Source organism: Ictidomys tridecemlineatus, chromosome 10 (assembly GCF_052094955.1).
Source record: "Ictidomys tridecemlineatus isolate mIctTri1 chromosome 10, mIctTri1.hap1, whole genome shotgun sequence".
Classification (NCBI taxonomy): Eukaryota; Metazoa; Chordata; class Mammalia; order Rodentia; family Sciuridae; genus Ictidomys; species Ictidomys tridecemlineatus.
This window is the reverse complement of record NC_135486.1, coordinates 87,710,275-87,730,392: the sequence shown is the minus strand read 5'-3', so window position 1 is coordinate 87,730,392 and position 20,118 is coordinate 87,710,275.

Here is a 20,118-nt window from a genome sequence, read left to right as displayed (position 1 = left end):
TGGAAGAAACACTTTTAATTTTCAGGATTCACATCATTTTGCATTATAGGAATGAATGCAAATGAAATGGAAACCAAATACAGTTTTTGTTATCAGTTTAAATCTTCACAAATTCAGTTGTCAAGGCATACTCCCTGTTTTGTTCCCTGATGTTGATTCCCTAAGCAAAATCATTTCTCAGCACGTACAGGAACATTTCTCTTAAAAAGGGAGCATTTAGCAGCTTGCATGAAAGTATCATTTTACTGGAATCTCTGCCTAAATTTTCTTGCAGAATTTGTTCATACTGCACAGAATACATCTTTTCACCAATTTCACCTGGCTTCCAAAGCTTGGTCCTACTAGTTTCAAAGGGTTGCTGACAGGAATACTTTGAATTTTTCGGTTTCACTTCATTATTCCCTATAGGGATGAATGCAATTGGTACTGGAAACACAACACTATTTGTGCTAGCTGCTTGAAACTTCACACAGTCACTTACTTCTCAATGTGCACTCCATGCTTTGTTCCCTGTTGAAGAAGCCCTAAACTGATGCATGTTTCAGCACGTACAGAAACACCTATTATTCTGTGCATTTTGGCACCTAGCAGGAAACTCTGAATTAACTAAAATCTATGCCAAAATTTTTTCTGAAGATTACATTGATTCTTGAAAGATTGATCAGTTCCCCATTCCCATTCCACTCCCCAAATTTTGTCCTCCTAAGTTCAAAGTTTCATTGCAAGAACACTTTAAATTTTGAGATTTCACTTTGTTTTGCCCTTTAGGGATGAATGCAATTGAAACTGGAAATGTAACCATTTTGTGCTAACTGCATGACACTTCACACAGTCAGTTAGTTCTCAGTATACACTCTCTCTTTTGTTCCCTGTTGAAGTAGCCTGAAGCAGAAGCATTTCTCAGCATGTGAAGAAAAAATCTATTAGGAAAGTTTTGGCACCTTGCAGAAAAGTCAAATTTACTGGAATCTCTGCCCAAATTCCTCTTGCAGATGTCATTGATACTGGGCAGGATTGACCTGTGCACCAGTCCCATATTGCTCACCAAATTTTGATTTCCTATGTTCAGGGTTTGCAGAAAGGAAGGCTTTAAATTTTCACGTTTCACTTTGTTTTGTCCTACAGGGACATTTGGAACTTGAAATACAACATGGTTTGTGGTAGCAGCTTGAAACTTCACATACTCAGTTAGTTCTCAGAGTGCTCTCCCTGCTTTATTCCCTTTTGAGGTAGCCCTTAGCAGAAGCATTTATCAGCACATTCAGGAAACCTTTTGGGAGGAGCTATTCCACACTTTGCAAAAATGTCATAATTTACTAGAATCTTTGCCCAAATTTTTTCTTAACATTTTGTTGATAATGAGGAGTATCAAACCATATACTAGGCCAATCTTACCTCTCAAATTTGATCTTCCTGGGTTCAGTGGTTCAATGAGAGGAACATTTTGAATTTTCAGGTTTCAATTCATTTTGCCATATAGGGATGAATGCAATTGGAACTTGAAATCCAACATGGTTTGTGCTAGCTGCTTGAAACTCCACACACTGATAGTTTTTAGTGTGAACTTCCAGCTTTGTTCTCTGGTGAAATATACCTAAGAAGAAACATTTCTCAATGCATGCAAGAACACCTTCTTTTGGGAGCATTTTTCAGCTTACAGGAAATTCCAAATTGACAGGAAACTCTTCCCAAATTTCTCGGTGGTATTTGTTAATACTGGGAAGATTTGATCCTTTCACAAGTCTCACCTTTCTCCATATGTTTGGTCCTTTTAGGTTCAAGGGGTGGCTGGCAGGAACCCTGTGCATTTTCATGTTTCACTTCATTTGCCGATCTGTTGAATGCAACTGGAAGCATAAACTCAAGACGGTGTGAGCTAGCTACTTGAAATTGCAAATTCTCAGTTTTTTCCACAGTGTGCACTCCCTGATTTTTTACCTGTTGCAGAAACACTTAGCAGAAGCATTTATCAGCAGATGCATGAATACCTTCATTTTTAAGTGTTTGAGCAGCTTGCAGGAACACCCAAATTTACTGGAATTCCTGCCCATTGTTTTCTGCAGATTTCATTGATGCTATGCATATTTGATCATTTCACCAGCCCCACATTGTCACAAAAATGTTGTCTCCTAAGTTCAAGTGCTCACTGGTAGGAATGCATTGAATTTTCACGTTTCCCTTAGTTTTGCCCTATAGAAATGAATGCAATTGCAACTGGATATCCAACATATTTTGCACTCTCTACTTGCTACTTCACACTCTCAATTAGTTCTCAGTGTGCATTTCCTGCTTTGAAATATGTTGAAGTAATCCTAAGCTGAAGCATTTCTTAGCATATGAAAGAACACCTCCTATTTGGTGTGTTTTGGCACATAGCAGGAAATTTTGTATTTACTGGAATATATGTTAAATTTTAATCCATGGATTTCAATAGTTTGGGGCAGTATTTATCCTTTCACTTTTCCCACTATGCTCCCCAAATTATATGCCCTTAGAATCAAGGGATTGCTGCCAGAAATGCATTGTATTTTTAGGTTACACTTCATTTTGTATTATAAAGATGAATACAATTGAAACTAGAAGCACACTGGTTTGTGATACCTACTTGACACTTCACAAAGTAAGCTAGTTCTCAGTGTACACTCCCTATTTTTTTTCTGTTGAAGAAGCCCTAGGAAGAAGCATTTCTCAGCAAGTGCAAGAACACCTTCTATTGGAATTATTTTGGAAATTTGCAGAAAGTTCAAAATTACTGGAATTTCTGTGCAAATTTTTCCTGAAAATTTTGTTGATACTGCATCAGATTGATACTTTTAGTAGCCCCAACTTCGTCCCCAAATATGGTACTCCTGGAAAGAGTTACCAGGAAAGAAGAGTTTCCTGGAAAGAAGGCTTTGAATTTTCAGATTTTACTTCATTTTGCACTATAGATATGGATGCAATTAGAAATGTAATTCAAAAAGTGTTTGTGCTAGATTCTTGAAACTTCGCAGTCTCAGTTATTAATGTGCACTTCCTGCTTTGATCCCTGTTGAAGCAGAAGCATTACTCAACATGAGATAGAAAACATTCTATTGGGCGTAATTTGGCACCTAGCAGAAAGGTGTAAATTTACTTGAATATCGCATAAAATTTTCCTGTAGATGTTGTTGATATTGGACAAGTTGATCATTCACCAGTCTTACCTTCACATGCAATATGGGTTCTTCCAAGTTTCAAGGATTCTCTGGCACAAATGCTTTGAATTTTATGGTTTAATTTTTTTACCCTACAAGGATGAATGCATTTGCAATTAGGAATCCAAAATGGTTTTTGTTACCTGTTTGAAACATCACAGAGTTAGTTCTCAGTGTGCACTCCTGGCTTTGTCCCCTGTTTAAATATATAATGTGTGTAGTAACATGTTCTTTTGGGAGTGTTTTGGCAGTTTGTATTAATGTTTGCATTGACTGGAAGTCTGACAAATTATTCGGCAGATTTTTTTTTTTTTTTTGATACTGGGCAAGATTGATCTTGGCACCAGTCTAATCTTACCCCTCAAATTTTGTGCTCCCTGGTTCAATGGTTTGCCTAAAACAAGGTTTTGAATATTCAGGTTTACTACGTTTTGTCCTGTAGAGATGAATGCATTTGGAACTGGAATACAACACAGTTTGTGCTAGGTGCTTGAAACTTCACACACTCCATTAGTTAGTGTGCACTCACTTCTCTATTCCCTTTTGATGTAGCATTAAGCAGAAGCATTTCCAACAAGTAAAAGAACACCTCCTTTTGGAAGTGATTGAGCAGCATAAAGAAAAGTCTGAAATTACTGAAAACAGTAAATAAATTTTTCTACAGATTTCTCTGACACTGGACAGGATGAATCCATTTACCAGTCTCATTTTGCCCCCTCCCCAATTTAGTTTTCCTAGGTTCAGAGTTCCTTGTGAGGAATGCTATAAATTTTCATTTTTTCCTGTGTTTAGCCCTATAGGGATGAGTGTAACTGGAACTAGAAAACCAACAATCTTCGTGTTAGCTGCTTGAAACTACACACACTCAGTTAGTTTTCAATGTGCACTCTGGCTTTGTCCCTTGTTGCAGCCTTCAGCACATGCAGTAACAACTTCTTTTGTGAGTATTTTGTCAACTTGCATTAATGTTCAATTTGACTGGAATTCTGACCCAGTTTTTCAGCAGGTGTTTTGGATACTGGGAAATATTGATGCTTGCACCAGTCCCACCTTGCCCTCCAAATTTGTTTCTTTTATGTTCAAGGATTTGCTGAGAGGAAGAATTTGAATTTTCAACTTATCCTTAGTTATGCCCTATAGGGACAAAAGCAATTTCAAACGAAAATGAAACACAGTTTGTGCTACTTGCTAGAGAATTCACACACTCAGTTATTTTTCACTGTGCACTCAATGCTGTTTTCTCTGTTGAAGTAGCTCTAAGCAGTTGCATTTCTCAGCGAGTGCGGGAACACCTTATTTATGGAGCCTTTGAGTTCAAGGATTTGCTGAGAGGAAGAATTTGAATTTTCAACTTATCCTTAGTTATGCCCTATAGGGACAAAAGCAATTTCAAATGAAAATGAAACACAGTTTGTGCTACTTGCTAGAGAATTCACACACTCAGTTATTTTTCACTGTGCACTCAATGCTGTTTTCTCTGTTGAAGTAGCTCTAAGCAGTTGCATTTCTCAGTGAGTGCGGGAACACCTTATTTATGGAGCCTTTGAGCATCTTGTAGAAATGTTCAAACTTACTGGAATCTCTGCCCCAATATTTTTCCTGAGCACTGCATTGATAATGAGCAGGATGGATCTATTCATGAGTTTTATAAGCCCTGCAATTTGGTCATTCTACTTTCAGGGATTTGCTGGCAGAGACACTTTCAATTTGCAGGTTCCTCTTCATTTTGAAATATAGTGATAAATGCTATTAAATTATGAAATCCAACAGGTTTTGTGCTAGTTTCTTCAAAAATGACACACTCAGTTCACAGTGTGAACTCTGTGCTCTGTTTCCTTTTGAAGTAGCCCAAATCAGAAGCATTTCTCAACACATGCAGGAACATCATTTGGGGGGAGCATTTCAGAAACTTGCAAGAAAGTCTCAATTTACCCGAATCTCCAGACAAAATTTTCTTATGGATTTCATTGGTACTGGGAAGGATAAATCTTTTCACCATTCCCATCTTGCACCCCACATTTGATATTCCTTGGTTCAAGGCTTCGCTAGCAAATAGGCTTCAAATGTTAAGGTTTCACTTTGATTTTCCCTAAAGAGACAAATGCAAATCAAAATGCTTGGTGTTACTGACTTGAAACTTCACACACTCAGTTAGTCTTCAGGCTTCACTTCCTGCTCTGTTCCCTATTTATGTAGCCATAAGCAGAAGCATTTCGCAGCAAGTACAGGAACACCTTCTATTGGGAGCATTTTGGAAACTTGCAAGAGAGTTCACATTTACTGGAATACCTGCTCAAATTTTTCCTGAAAATGTTATTGATACAGGCCCAGATTTATACTTTCTGCAGTCTCACCCTGGTCCCCAAATATGATCCTCCTAGTTCAAGAGTTTCCTGGAAAAAAGGCTTTGAATTTTCAGGTTTCACTTTGATTTACACTATACCAATGAATGTAATAGGAAATGGAAATCAAACAGAGTTTGTGCAAGGTTCTCTCAACTTAACAGACTCAGTTACTTCTGTGCACTCCCTGCTTTGCTCCTTGTTGAAATATCCCTAGGCAGAAGCTTTTCTCAGCACATAAAAGCACACCTTCTGTTGGGTGGGATTTGGCCCTAGCAGGAAAGTGTGATTTACTGGAATTTCTACATAAATTATTCCCATAGAGTTTGTTGATACTGGCAAGTTGATCATTCACCTTCAATATTTAGTCTTCAATATTTAGTCTTCCTAAGCTCAAGGATTCTCTGGCAGGAATGTTTTGAATTTTCAGTTTCACTTCTTTTTGCCTTATAAGGATAAAAGCATGTTGACTGGAAATCCAGAATGGTTTAGGATAACTGATTGAAACTTCAAAGACTCAGTTCTCAGTGTGCACTCTGGCTTTGTCCCTTGTTGCAGTATTCAGCACATGCAGTAACACCTGTTTGAGGGAGCATATTGGTGGTATGCATTAATGTTTGATTTGACTGGAATTCTGACCAAGTTTTTCAGCGGATGTTTTGGAGACTGGGAAAGATTGATTCTTACACCAGTCCCAACTTGCCCTCCAATTTTTTTTTTTTATGTTCAAGGATTTTCTGAGAGGAATGCTTTGAATTTTCAGATTGCCCTTAGTTTTTCCCTATAGGGATGAAAGCAATTGCAAACAAAAGTCAAAAATGGTTTGTGCTACTTGCTTGAGAATTCACACACTCAGTTATTTTTCAGTGTGTACTCTGTGCTGTTTTCTCTGTTGAAGTAGCTCTAAGCAGTTGCATTTCTCAGCGAGTGCAGGAACACTTTCTGTAGGGAGCCTTTGAGCAGCTTTCAGGAACTTGCAAATTTACTAGAATCCCTGCCCCAATTTTTCCTGAGGAGTTCATTGATCATGGGCAGGAAGGGTCCATTCATAACTTTCATTAGCACCACAAATTTGGTCACTGTAGGTTCAAAGGTTTGCTGGCAGGAACCCTTTCATTTTATAGGTTTCACTTCATTTTTACCTATTGTGATGAATGCAACTGAAAGTGGCAATCCAACACGTTTTGTGCTAGTTTCTCCAAACTAGGACTCAGTTAGTTCTCAGTGTATACTCTGTGACCTGTTTTCTGTTGAAGTAGCCCTATTCAGAAGCATTTCTCAACACATGATGAAAAATCTTTTTTGGGAAGTGTTTGAGAACCTTGCAAGAAAGTCCAAATATATGGGAATCTCTATAAAAATTTTTTTATGAATTTTATTGATCCTAGGAAAGGTGGATATTTTCACCATTCACATCTTCCTCCCCACATTTGGTATTTCTCAGTTCAAGGGTTTGCTGGCAAGTAGGCTTCAAATTTTCAAGTTTCACTTCAATTTTCCCTATAGGGATAAATGCAAATGGAATTCAAAATCCAAAATGGCTGGTGCTAGTGACTTGAAAGTTCACACACTCAGTTATTCTTCAGGGTTCACTTCTTGCTCTGTTCCTTGTTTATGTAGCCCTAGGCAGAAGCATTTTTCAGCAAGTGCAGGAACACCTTCTATTGGGAGCATTTTGGAACCTTGCATGAGAGTTCACATTTACTAAAATAGCTGCTCAAATTTTTCCTGCAAATGTTGTTGATATAAGGCCAGATTGATACTTTTTGCAGTCTAATCTTGGTCCCTAAATATGGTCCTCTTAGGTTCAAGAGTTTCCAGGAAAGAAGGCTTTGAATTTTCAGGTTTCACTGTGTTTTACAATATACCAATGGATGTAATTGGAAATACAAATTGAACAGAGTTTCTACAAGGTTATCTCAACTTCAAAGACTCAGTTAGTTCTTAGTGTGCATTCCATGTTTTCATCCCTATTGAACTATCCCTAGGCAGAAGCATTTCTCAGCACTCACAAGAACACCTTTAATTGGGTGGGATTTGGCCTAGCAGGAAATTGTGAATTTACTGGAATTTCTACATAAATTTTTCCCACAGACTTTGTTGATATTGAACATGTTGGTCATTTACCAATCTCATCTTCTCTTCAATATTTGTTCTTCCAAGGTTCAAGGATGCTCTGGCAGAACACTTTGAATTTTCAGTTTCACCTTTTTTGCCCTACAAGGATGAATGCATTTTGAACTGGAAATATAGAATGGTTTAGGCTAACTGCTTGAAACTTCAAAGACTCAGGTCTCAGTGTTCACTCTGGCTTTGTGCCTCACTGCAGTATTCAGCACATGCAGTAAAACCTGTTTGAGAGAGAATTTTGCCAACTTGCATTAATGTTTGATTTGACTGGAATTCTGACCAAGTTTTTCAGTGGATGTTTTGCATACTGAGCAAGTTCAGTAATAATAAGCAGGATGGATCCATTCACGAGTTTCATTAGTCCCACAAATTTGGTCATTCTACTCTCAGATATTCGCAAGCAAGGACACTTTCAATTTGCAGGTATCATTTTATTTTGAACTATAGTGATGAATGGAATTGAAACTGGAAATCCAGTTTCTTCAAAAGTGACACACTCAATTAGTTAAAAATGTGCCCTCTGTGCTGTTTCCTTTTGAAGTAGCCCAAATCAGAAGCATTTCTCAACACAAGCAGGAACATCTTTTTTGGGGAACATTTCAGAACCTTGCAAGGAAGTTCCAATTTACTAGAATCTCTAAACAAAATTTTCCTATGGATTTTATTGATCTTGAAAGGATGAATCTTTTCACCATGCCCATCTTGCACCCCACATTTTGTCTTCCTCTATTCAAGGGTTCACTGACAAGTAGGCTTCAAATGTTAAGGTTTCACTTTGATTTTCCCTAAAGGGACAAATGCAATTAGAATTCAAAATCCAAAATGCTTAGTGCTAGTGACTTGAAAATTTACACAGTCAGTTAGTCTTCAGGGTTGACTTCCTGCTGTGTTCCCTTTTTATGTAGCCCTAATCACAAGCATTTGTCAGCAAGAGCATTTTGCTTCTATTGGGAGCATTTTGAAACCATGGAAGAGAGTTCACATTTATTGGAATATATGTTCACATTTTTCCTGCGAATGTTGTTCATACTGGGCCATATTGATACTTTATGCAGTCTCACCCTGGTCCCCAAAATATGATACTCCTAGTTCAGGAGTTTCCTGGAAAGAAGGCTTTTAACTTTCAGGTTTCACTTTGTTTTACAGTATACTGACGAATGTAATTGGAAATGGAAATCGAACAGAGTTTGTGCAAGGTTCTCTCAACTTCACAGACTCAGGTAGCTCTTCAGTGGATGTATTGCATACTGAGCAAAATTGATTCTTGCACCAGTCCCACCTTACCCTCCAAATTGTTTATTTTACATTCAAGGATTTGTTAAGAAGAAAGCTTTGAATTTTCAGATTGCTCTTAGTTTTACCCTATAGGGATGAAAGCAACTTTGCAAACGAAAATCAAACACAGTTGTGCTACTTGCTTGAGACTTCACACTCTCAGTTATTTTTCAGTGTGCACTCTGATCTTTTCTCTGTTGAAGTAGGTCTAAGCAGTTGTTTTTCTCAGAGAGTGGAGGAAGAACATTTTGGGGAGACTTTGAGCAGCTTGCAAAAACTTCCAAATTTACTGGAATCTCTGCCCCAATTTTTCCTGAAGAGTTCATTCATTATGGGAAAGATGGATCCATTCATGAGTTTCATTAGCATGCAAATTTGGTCATTGTAGGTTTGAAGGTTTGCTGCCAGGAATCCTTTCAATTTGCAGGTTTCACTTCATTTTGACCTATACTATGAATGCAACTGAAAGTGGCAATCCAACAAGTTCTATGCTAGTTTCTCCAAATGTAACACTCTCAGTTAGTTCTCAGTGTACACTCTGTGCTCTGCTCGCTGTTGAACTAGCCCTAATCAGAACCATTTCTCAACACATGCAGGATCACATTTTAGGGAGAGAATTTCAAAACCTTGCAAGAAAGTCCCAATATACTGATATCTCTAGACAAAGTTTTCTTCTGTATTTCATTGACCCTGGCAAGGATGAATATTTTCACTCTTCCCACTAGCACCCACCATTTGGTATTCCTTGGTTGAAGGGTTCACTGGCAAGTAGGCTTAAATTTCCAGGTTTCAATTCGATTTTCCCACTAGTGATCAATGCAGTTGAAATTCAAAATCCAAAATGGTTGGTGTTAGTGAATTGAAATTTCACACACGTCTTCAGAGTTCACATTCTGCTCCATTCCCTGTTAAACAGCTTGAAGCAGAAGAATTTCTCAGCAAGTTCTGGAACACCTTCTATTGGGAGTAATTTGAAATTTTGCAGCAGAGTTCAAATTTACTGGAATATCTGCTCTAATTTTTCCTGCGAATGTTGTTGATCCTGGGCAAGATTGATGAATTCTGAAGTCTCACTTGGTCCCCAAATATGGTCCTCCTAGGTTCAAGAATTTACTGAAATGAAGTCTTTGAAGTTACAGGTTTCACTTTGTTTTACACTATACTGATGAATGTTATTGGAATTGGAAATCGAATAGAGTTTATGCAAGGTTCTGTCAACATAACAGACAGATAGTTCTTAGTGTTCACTCTCTGTTTTGATCCCTGTTGAAGTATCCTTAGGCAGAAGCCTTTCTCAGCACATTCAAGAACACTTTCTATTGGGTGGGTTTTGGCCCTAGCATAAATTTTTCCCATAGATTTTGTTGATACTGGGCAAATTGTTAATTAATCAGTCTTACCTTGCCCTTCAATATTGTGTTGAGAGTCACAGCCAAAGGGTCCCCAGCAAACTTCCAGCTGCCAGCAAACTTCCATCTGCCAGCAAACTTCCAGCTGCCAGCTGATGATTGGCTCACAGCGGCCCTAGCAAACATCTAGCTGCCAACTGATTGGCTCCCCTACGGTGATGCTCATTGGGCTGTTTCCCCACCCTTTCAGACCATGGAGTTGCTCATTGGGGGACTTTTTTTTTCCTTTAGAATTATTGTATTAAATCATAAATGTACAACAGCTAAAAGAGGCTGTAACAACCTATGGTCCTCAAGCACCCTTCACTGTAAGCATGGTCGAATCCATTACCAACTTGAACATGACGCCAGCAGATTGGGCTAATATGTGTAAAGCTGTGCTAAATGGAGGACAATACTTGTTATGAAAGGTTGCCAATGAGGAATTTTGCAAGGAGTTGGCTAGGCAAAATGCAGCAGCTGATTATCCTCAAAGAAATCTAGATATGTTGTTAGGAAAGGGACCTTCTGAGGATTAGCAGTAACAAATTGCATATGATCCTGGTGTATACATACAAATTGCTGTAGATGTGGTTAGGACATGGAAGACTTTACAAGGACACGGAGGTTTACAAGGTCAATTATCTAAAGTAATACAAGGAGCTAATGAATCTTACACTGAATTTGTAGATAGGCTTATTCAAACAGCTACCAGAGTTTTGGGGAATACAGAACAAGCAATGCCATTAATAAAACAACTGGCTTATGAGCAAGTGAATTGTTGGTGCAGAGAAGTCATTAGATCATGGAAACATGAAGATTTAAACACATATATTAAATTATGTAGAGACATTAATGAACAAGGACAAGTTGTGGCAGCTGCAGTAAAACAGGCTTTAGATGCCAGGCCAAGAACATGCTACAATTGTGAACAAACAGGACATTTTAAAAGGAATTGCCCCATCAGAGGAGGGTTTAACAAAACTAGGTATCAAAGGAGTGGAATACCGGGTATTGCCCATGATGCTGTAGAGGGAGACATTGGGCTAATGAATGCCGTTCTCAAACCACCATAGAGGGTACTCCATTATCAAAAAATGAACAAGGACCAGGTGTTTATCCATGATATCATGGAGAAAGGCATCGGGCTCCATTGCCAAAAAATGGATAGGGGGGCCCAATGCTCCGGGGCCCAAGACCACAAATATACGGAGCACTAGAGAAACCCAGCAATCCCATCAGGGTAGTGCACAGGACACATTGTCCATTAGATCCCTCATCAGACAAACCAGAGGGAGCACAAGGTTGGACATCTGTGCCTCCACCAGAACAGTACTAACTCCAGAGATGGGAGTTCAAATCATTCCCACAGGGGTAAAAGGACCTCTTCCCAAAGGAACAGTAGGCTTATTATTGGGATGCAGTTCTTCTACTCTAAAAGGACTTATGATAAGTCCTGGGGTAATTGACCCCGATTATGAAGGTGAAATAAAAATTATAGCCACTTCTCCAAAGGGTATATCAGTAATTTCACCAGGAGATAGAATAGCACAGTTACTAATAATACCCAGCCTACATGATAAATTTTCTAGTCATACTGTAGAAAGAGGTTCCAAGGGATTAGGCTCCACAGGTGTAGATTGGGCTATGCTTTCTTTAAATTTAGATTCTTGCCCCATGCTAAAACTAAATATTCAAGGACATTAATTTAATGGGCTAATGGATACAGATGCAGACCTTAGCATCATCTCTCGTCAAGAATGGCCAAAACATTGGCCAATACAACAAGCCACTAAAATGCTTCGAGGCCTAGGAGTGGCAACTAATCCCCATAGAAGTGCAATGGTATTGGATTGGAAGGATGCTGAAGGATGTGAAGGAACTATACAGCCATATGTTTTGGATCATTGCCTGTAAATTTATGGGGACGAGATGTCCTAGATCAATTAGGTTTGACATTAACAAATAACATCAATCAAAATGCACCCACCATTATGGCTAGACAAGGTTTTAGGAAAGGAAAAAGATTAGAAAAACAAGAACAAGGTATAGCAGCACCAGTACAAATAGATCAAGGAACAGACAGACATGGGTTGAATTTTCAGAAAGGGCCACTGAAACAATAAAAATTACTTGGAAATCAGAAAGACCAGTATGGGTTCCTCAGTGGCCCCTGACTAAAGAAAACATACAAGCAGTCCATGACCTGGTGAAACAACAATTAGTGGAAGGACATATACAACCTTCTGTATCTCCCCATAAAACTCCCATTTTTGTCATTAAAAAGAAATCTGGTAAATGGACATTATTGCAACATTTAAGAGCCATTAATAATGAGATGGTTATTATGGGACCTGCTCAGTCGGGGATTCCTCAATTGTCTGCTTTGCCAAAAACCTGGTATGTTTTAGTTATAGATATTAAAGATTGTTTTTTTTTTTTCAATTCCAATTCATCCTGAGGATAGTCCACGTTTTACATTTACTATCCCTGCACTGAATCATGAAGGTCCTCATCAGAGATATGAATGGAAAGTACTCCCTCAAGGGATGGCTAACAGCCCAACTATGTGTCAAATTTATGTTAACAAATTAATCCAGCCACTTAGAAATCAAAATCCTGAACTACAAATATTTCACTATATGGATGATGTATTATTAGCCCACAAAGCTAAAAACACATTGCTAGAATGTTATGCCACACTTACAAACTTATTAAAAAATTATAATCTAGAGATAGCAATAGATAAAGTACAATTAAATTTTCCAATTAATTATTTAGGAGTTCTATTATCCTCAACCATGGTCCATCCACCAAAAATTCAAATACAAGTAGATCAACTCAAATCACTTAACAACTTTCAAAAGTTATTAGGAGACATAAATTGGATAAGGCCTTATCTAGGTATACCAACAGGAAAGTTGGGACCTTTATTTGATATCCTCAAAGGTCCATCAGATCCAAATTCACCCTGAATGGTAATGCCTGAAGGAAGAAAGGCATTAAAAATCATTGAAACATATATGGAAAATATGCATTTGGATAGAATTGATATAAGTTTGCCTTTATTATTTATTGTACTACCAACAAAAAATATTCCTACAGGAATATTTTGGCAAGAAGTTCCAATATTATGGATACATTTATCTTATTCTCCTAACACTATTCTTACTAGGTATCCTGAGGCTGTAGGACAATTAATACTCAAAGGAATAAAAGCAGCAAAGGGAGTGTTTGGAATTTCTCCCAATAAAATTATTATTATATATACTATGGATCAAACTGATGAGTTAGCTAATGAGTTAAATACTTGGGCAACAATCATGTGCAAATCTAATGTTTCATTTGATAACCACTTACCATCTAATCCTTTATTGTCTTTTTGGTCATTGCATCCTGTAATTTTTCCAAAAATGGCAAGAAAAACACCTATCATGAATGCTCCAAATATATTCACTGATGGGTCAAATAATGGTACAGCATCAGTAGTTATTCCTGATCAAACTTTTACTTTTTTATTACCCAATCAATCAGCTCAAAATGTAGAGTTTAATGCAGTATTACAAGCTTTTGTGATGTTTAATGATTCTGTATTTAATTTATTTTCCGATAGTTAGTATATAGTTAATGCTGTGGTATCTCTTGAAGATGCTGGTAGGATTTCCCCTTGCTCTACTGTTTTCTCTTTGTTTTCCACTATACAAAGTCTAATCTGGGACAGAAAAGATCCATTCTTTATAGGACACATCAGGGCACATACAGGATTGCCTGGAGCCCTTAGTTTGGGCAATGATTTAGCAGATAAAACTACACATGATATACATATTTTTTCTACACAATTAGAAGCTACACATTTTCATAAAAGGTTCCATGTCATTACTAATATTTTACAATTTTTCCAAAAGGAGCCGTCAATGGGCTAGGTGTATCTTCCTCCCTTCTGCTTATTATGGTCATTCAACTAAAATTTGGGGGCCAACAGAGGTGGGGCAAAGAACCTCACCCCCCGCTGGTACAAAGACCTATCCACAGCTGTGACTGTATGCTGGACCGGTAGTCAATGACGGGTAAGATCCAATTGCAATGGTACCAACCTAAGACAGGAGGCTGATGCCTTGAGGTCAGCTCATCCGATAACGGGTAAGGACCATAGGTACTATTGGACAACCTAAGGCAGGCACAGTCCCTAAGCCACATGTTTGTTGTTTAAACAGAGAGCGGGAGATGTTGAAAGCCACAGCCCAAGGGGCCCCAGCAAACTTCCAGCTTCCAGCAAACTTCTAGCTGCCAGCCGATGATTGGCTCACAGCGGCCCCAGCAAACTTCTAGCTGCCAACTGATTGGCTCCTCTGTAGTGATGCTCATTGGGCTGTTTCCCTGCCCTTTCAGACCACAGAGCTTCTCATTGGGGGACTTTTTTGGCTCTGCCCATGCAACCCAGCCAATCAGCCTCAAGATCAGGAGGAGTGGGGGAGGTTGAGAGGCTTGTGGGAAGCCTGTGGTGGCAGTTGGGCTCTGAAGGTTTTTCCTGAGAAGCTGTGTGGTTTGGTGTGTGGTTCTAAAAATAAAGTTTGTTTCTTTTGACAAGTGGCTCCTGAATTGTGTCCAGCCAGACTTCGGCAATATTGGTCTTCCTAGGTTCAAGGATTCTCTAGCAGCAACACTTTGAATTTTCAGTTTGCCCTACAAGGATGAATGCATTTTGAACTGGAAATCCAGAATGGTTTAGGCTAACTGCTTGAAACTTCAAAGGCTCAGTTCTCAGTATGAATTCTGGCTTTGTACCTTGTTGCAGTATTCAGCACATGCAGTAATACCTGTTTTGGGGAGCATTTTGGCAGCTTGAATTAATGTTCCAATTGACTGGAATTCTGACCAAGTTTTTCAGTGGATGTTTTGTAGACTGGCCAAGATTGATTCTTGCACCAGTCCCACCTTACCCTCCAAATTTTTTATTTTACATTCAAGGATTTGCTGAGAGGAAAGCTTTGAATTTTTGAATTGCCCTTAATTTTTCCCTATAGGGATAAAAGCAATTGCAAACAAAATCAAACATGGTTTGTGCTACTTGAATGAAACTCCACACACAGTTATTTTTCAGTGTGAACTCTGTGCTCTTTTCTCTGTTGAAGTAGGTCTAAGCAGTTGCATTTCTCAATGAGTGCAGGAACACCATTTTGGGGAGGCTTTGAACAGCTTGGTAAAACTTCAAAATTAACTGGAATATCTGCCCCAATTTTTTCCTGAGAAGTTCATTGATTATGGGCAGGATGGATCCATTCATGTGTTTCATTAGCCTGAATATTTGGTCATTGTAGGTTCAAAAGTTTGCTGGCAGAAACCCTTTCAATTTGCAGGTTTCACTTCATTTTGACCTATAGTGATGAATGCAAATGAAAGTGACAATCCAATACGTTTTGTACTAGGTTCTCCAAATGTGACACACTCAGTTCTCATTGTGCAGTCAGTGCTCTGTTCCCTGTTGAAGTAGCCCTAATCAGAAGCATTTCTCAACACGCGCAAGACCACCTGTTGGGGGGAACATTTCAGAAACTTGCAAGAAAGTCCCAATTTAATAATATCTCTAGACAAAGTTTTTTATGTATTTCATTGATCCTGGGAAGAATGAATCTTTTTACATTCCCACTCCCACCCCCCATTAGGTCTGCCTCAGTTCAAGGGTTTGCTGGCAAGTAGGCATCAAATTTTCAGGGTTTACTTCAATTTTCCCTGTAGGGATCAATGCAATTGGAATTCAAAATCCAACATGGTTGGTGCTAGTGACTTGAAACTTCACACGCTCAGTTAGTCTTCAGGGTTCACTTTGTGCACTGTTCTCTGTTTAAGTAGCCCTAAGCAGAAGCATTTCTCAGCAAGTGCAGAAACACTTTCTATTGGGAGCATTTTGGAACCTTGCAGGAGAGTTCAAATTTACTGGAATATTGCTCAGATTTTTCCTGCAAATGTTGTGGATACTGGGCCAGTTTTATACTTTCTGCATTCTCACCTTGGTCCCCAAATATGATCCTCATAGTTTCAATAATCTCCTGGAAAAAAGACTTTGAATTTTCAGGTTTGACTTTGTTTTACACTATACTGATGAATGTCATTGGAAATGGATATCGAGTAGAGTTTGTGCAAGGTTCTCTCATCTTCACAGACTCAATTAGTTCTTAGTGTGGACACCTGTTTTGATCCATGTTGAAGTATGCCTAGGAAGAAGCCTTTCTCAGCACATGCAAGAACACCTTCTATTGGGTGAGTTTTGGACCAAGCAAGAAAGGGTGAATGTACTGGAATTTCTGCATAAATTTTTCCCGTAGGTTTTGTTGATATGGGGCAAGCTGGTCATTCACCAGTCTTATCTTGCCTTTCAATATTTGGTCTTTCAAGGTTCAAGGATCTTCTGGCAGAAACACTTTGAATTTTCAGTTTGCCCTACATGGATGAATGTATGTTGAACTGGAAATCCAGAATGGTTTAGGCTAACTGCTTAAAACTTCAGAGACTCAATTCTTAGTGTGCACTCTGGCTTTTTCCCTTGTTTCAGTGTTCAGCACATGCAGTAACACCTGTTTGGGGGAGCATTTTGGCAGCTTGCATTAATGTTCGAATTGACTAGAATTCTGACCAAGTTTTTCAGCGGATGTTTTGGAGACTGGAAAAGATTGATTCTTGCACCAGTCACACCTTGCCCTCCAATTTTTTTTTTTATGTTCAAGCATTTGCTGGAGAGGAAAGCTTTGAATTTTCAGATTGCCCTTAGCTTTGTCCTATAGGGATGAAAGCAATTGCAAATGAAAATCAAACACAGTTTGTGCTACTTGCTTGAGACTCCACACACTCAGTTATTTTTCAGTGTGCACTCTGTTCTCTGTTCTCTGTTCTCTGTTGAAGTATGTCTAAACAGTTGTATTTCTCAGTGAGTGCAGTAAACTGTCTTTAGGGAGCCTGTGAGCAGCTTGCAGGAGCTTCTCAGTTTACTGGAATCTCTGCCCCAATTTTTCCTGAGGAGTTCATTGATCATGGGAAGGATGGATAGAGTCAAGAGTTTCAATAGTCCCCAAAATTTGCTCACTCTAGGTTCAGGGGTTCACTGGCAGGACCAATTTCAATTTGCAGGTTTCACTTCATTTTGACCTATAGTGATGAATGCAATTGAAAGTAGCAATCCAACAGGTTTTGTGCTAGTTTCTCCAAATGTGACACACTCTGTTATTTATCTGTGTGCACTCTGTGCTCTGTTCCCTGTTGAAGTGGCCATAACCAGAAGCATTTCTCAACATGTGCAGGATCACCTTTTTTGGAGGAGTGTTTCAGAACCTTGCAAGAAAGTCCCAATTTTGGAATCTAGACAAAGTTTTCTTATGGATTTCATTCATCCTGAAAAAGATGAATCTTTTCACCATTCCCATCTTCCACCCCACCTTTGGTCTTCCTTGGTTCAAGGGTTCGCTGGCAAGTAGGCTTCAAATTTTCAGGTTTCATTTTGATTTTCCCTGTAGAAATGAATGCAATTTGAATTTGAAATCCAATATGGTTGGTGCTAGTGACTTGAAAGTTCACACACTCAGTTTTCAGGCTTCACTTCCTGCTCTTTTCCCTGTTTAAGTAGCCCTAAGCAGAAGCATTTCTCATCAAGTGCAGGAACACCTTCTATTGGGATTATTTTGAAACCTTTCAGGAGAGTTTAAATTTGCTGGAATATCTACTCAAATTTCCCCTTAAATGTTGTTGATACTGGGCCAGGTTGGTACTTTCAGCAGTCTCACCTTGGACCCCAAATATGGTTCTCCTAGTTTTAAGAAAGAAGGCTTTGAATTTTAAGGTTTCAGTTTGTTTTACTTTATACCAATGAATGTAATTGGAAATGGATATCGAACAGAGTTTGTGCAAGGTTCTGTCAACTTGACAGACTCAGTTACTTCTTAGTGTGCATTCCCTGCTTTGATTCCTGTTGAGGTATCCCTAGGAATATTCTAGGGATTCTCAGCACATGCAAGAACACCTTCTATTGGATGGGATTTGGCCCTAGCAGAAAAGTGTGAATATACTGGAATTTCTGCATAAATTTTTCCCGTAGGTTTTGTTAATATGGGACAAGTTGGTCATTCACCAGTCTTATCTTGCCCTTTAATATTTGGTCTTCCAAGATTCAAGGATCCTCTGGAGGAACGCTTTGAATTTTCAGTTGGCCCTACATGAATGAATGCATGTTGAACTGGAAATCCTGAACAGTTAAGGCTAACTGCTTGAAACTTCAAAGTCTTAGTTCTCAGTGTGAACTCTGGCTTTTTCCCTTGTTTCAGTATTCAGAACAAGCAGTAATACCTGTTTGGGGAAGCATTTTACAGCTTGCATTAATGTTTGAATTGACTGGAATTCTGACCAAGTTTTTCAGCAGATGTTTTGGAGACTGGGAAAGATTGATTCTTGCATCAGTCCCACCTTGCCCTCCAAATTTGTTTCTTTTACGTTCAAGGACTTGCTGAGAGGAACACTTTGAATTTTCAGATTGCCCTTAGTTTTGCCCTTTAGGGATGAAAGCAATTGCAAACGAAAATCAAACACGGTTTGTGCTACTTGTTTGAAACGTCACACACTCAGTTATTTTTCAGTGTGCACTCTGTGCTCTTTTCTCTGTTGAAGTAGCTCTAAGCAGTTGCACTTCTCAGCGAGTGCAGGAACATCTTTTTTGGGGAGCCTTTGAGCAGCTTGCAAGTACTTCCAAATTTACTGGAATCTCTGTCCCAATTTTTCCTGAGGAGTTCATTGATCATGTGTAGGATGAATCCATTCATGAATTTCATTAACTGTAGGTTCAAAGGTTCACTGGCAGGATTTCTTTCAATTTGCAAGTTTCACTTCAATTTTTACCTATAGTGTTGAATGCAATTGAAAGTGCAATCCAACACGTTTTGTGCTAGTTTCTCCAAATGTGACAAACTCAGTTATTTCTCAGTTTGCATTCTGTGCTCTGATACCTGTTCTGGTAGCCATAATCAGAAGCATTTCTCAACACATGCAGGAACACCTTTTGGGGGGAGCATTTCAGAACCTTGCAAAAAATTCCCAATTTACATATCTCTCTAGACAAAGTTTTCTTATGGATTTCATTGATCCTGGGAAGTATGGATCTTTTCACCAATCCCATCTTGCAACCCACATTTGGTATTCCTCAGTTGAAGGGTTCACTGGCAAGTATGCTTCAAATTTTCAGGTTTCACTTCAATTTTCTCTGTAGAGATCAGTGCAATAGGGATTTGAAATCCAAAGTGTTTGGTGCTAGTGACTTGAAAGTTCACACACTCAGACTTCAGGGTTCACTTCCTGCTCTGTTCCCTGTTTAAGTAGTACTAAGTAGAAGCATTTCTCAGCAAGTGCAGGAACACCTTCTACTGGGAGTATTTTGGAACCTTGCAGGAGAGTTCAAATTTACTAGAATATCTGCTCAAATTTTTCCTGCAAATGTTGCTGATCCTGGGCCAGATTGATACTTTCTGCAGCCTCACTTGGTCCCCAAATATGTTCCTCCTAGGTTCAAGAGTTTCCTGGAAAGAAGACTGAATTTTCAGGTTTAATTTTGTTTTACACTATACTTATAAATGTAATTGGAAGTGGATATTGAAGAGAATTTGTGCAAGGTTCTCTAAACATCACAGACTCAGATAGTTCTTGGTGTACACTTTCTGCTTTGATCCCTGTTGAAGTATCCCTAGGCAGAAGCATTTCTTAGCACATGCAAGAACAACTTCTATTGAGTGGGTTTGGGCCCTAGGAGGAAAGTGTGAATCTACTGGAATTTCT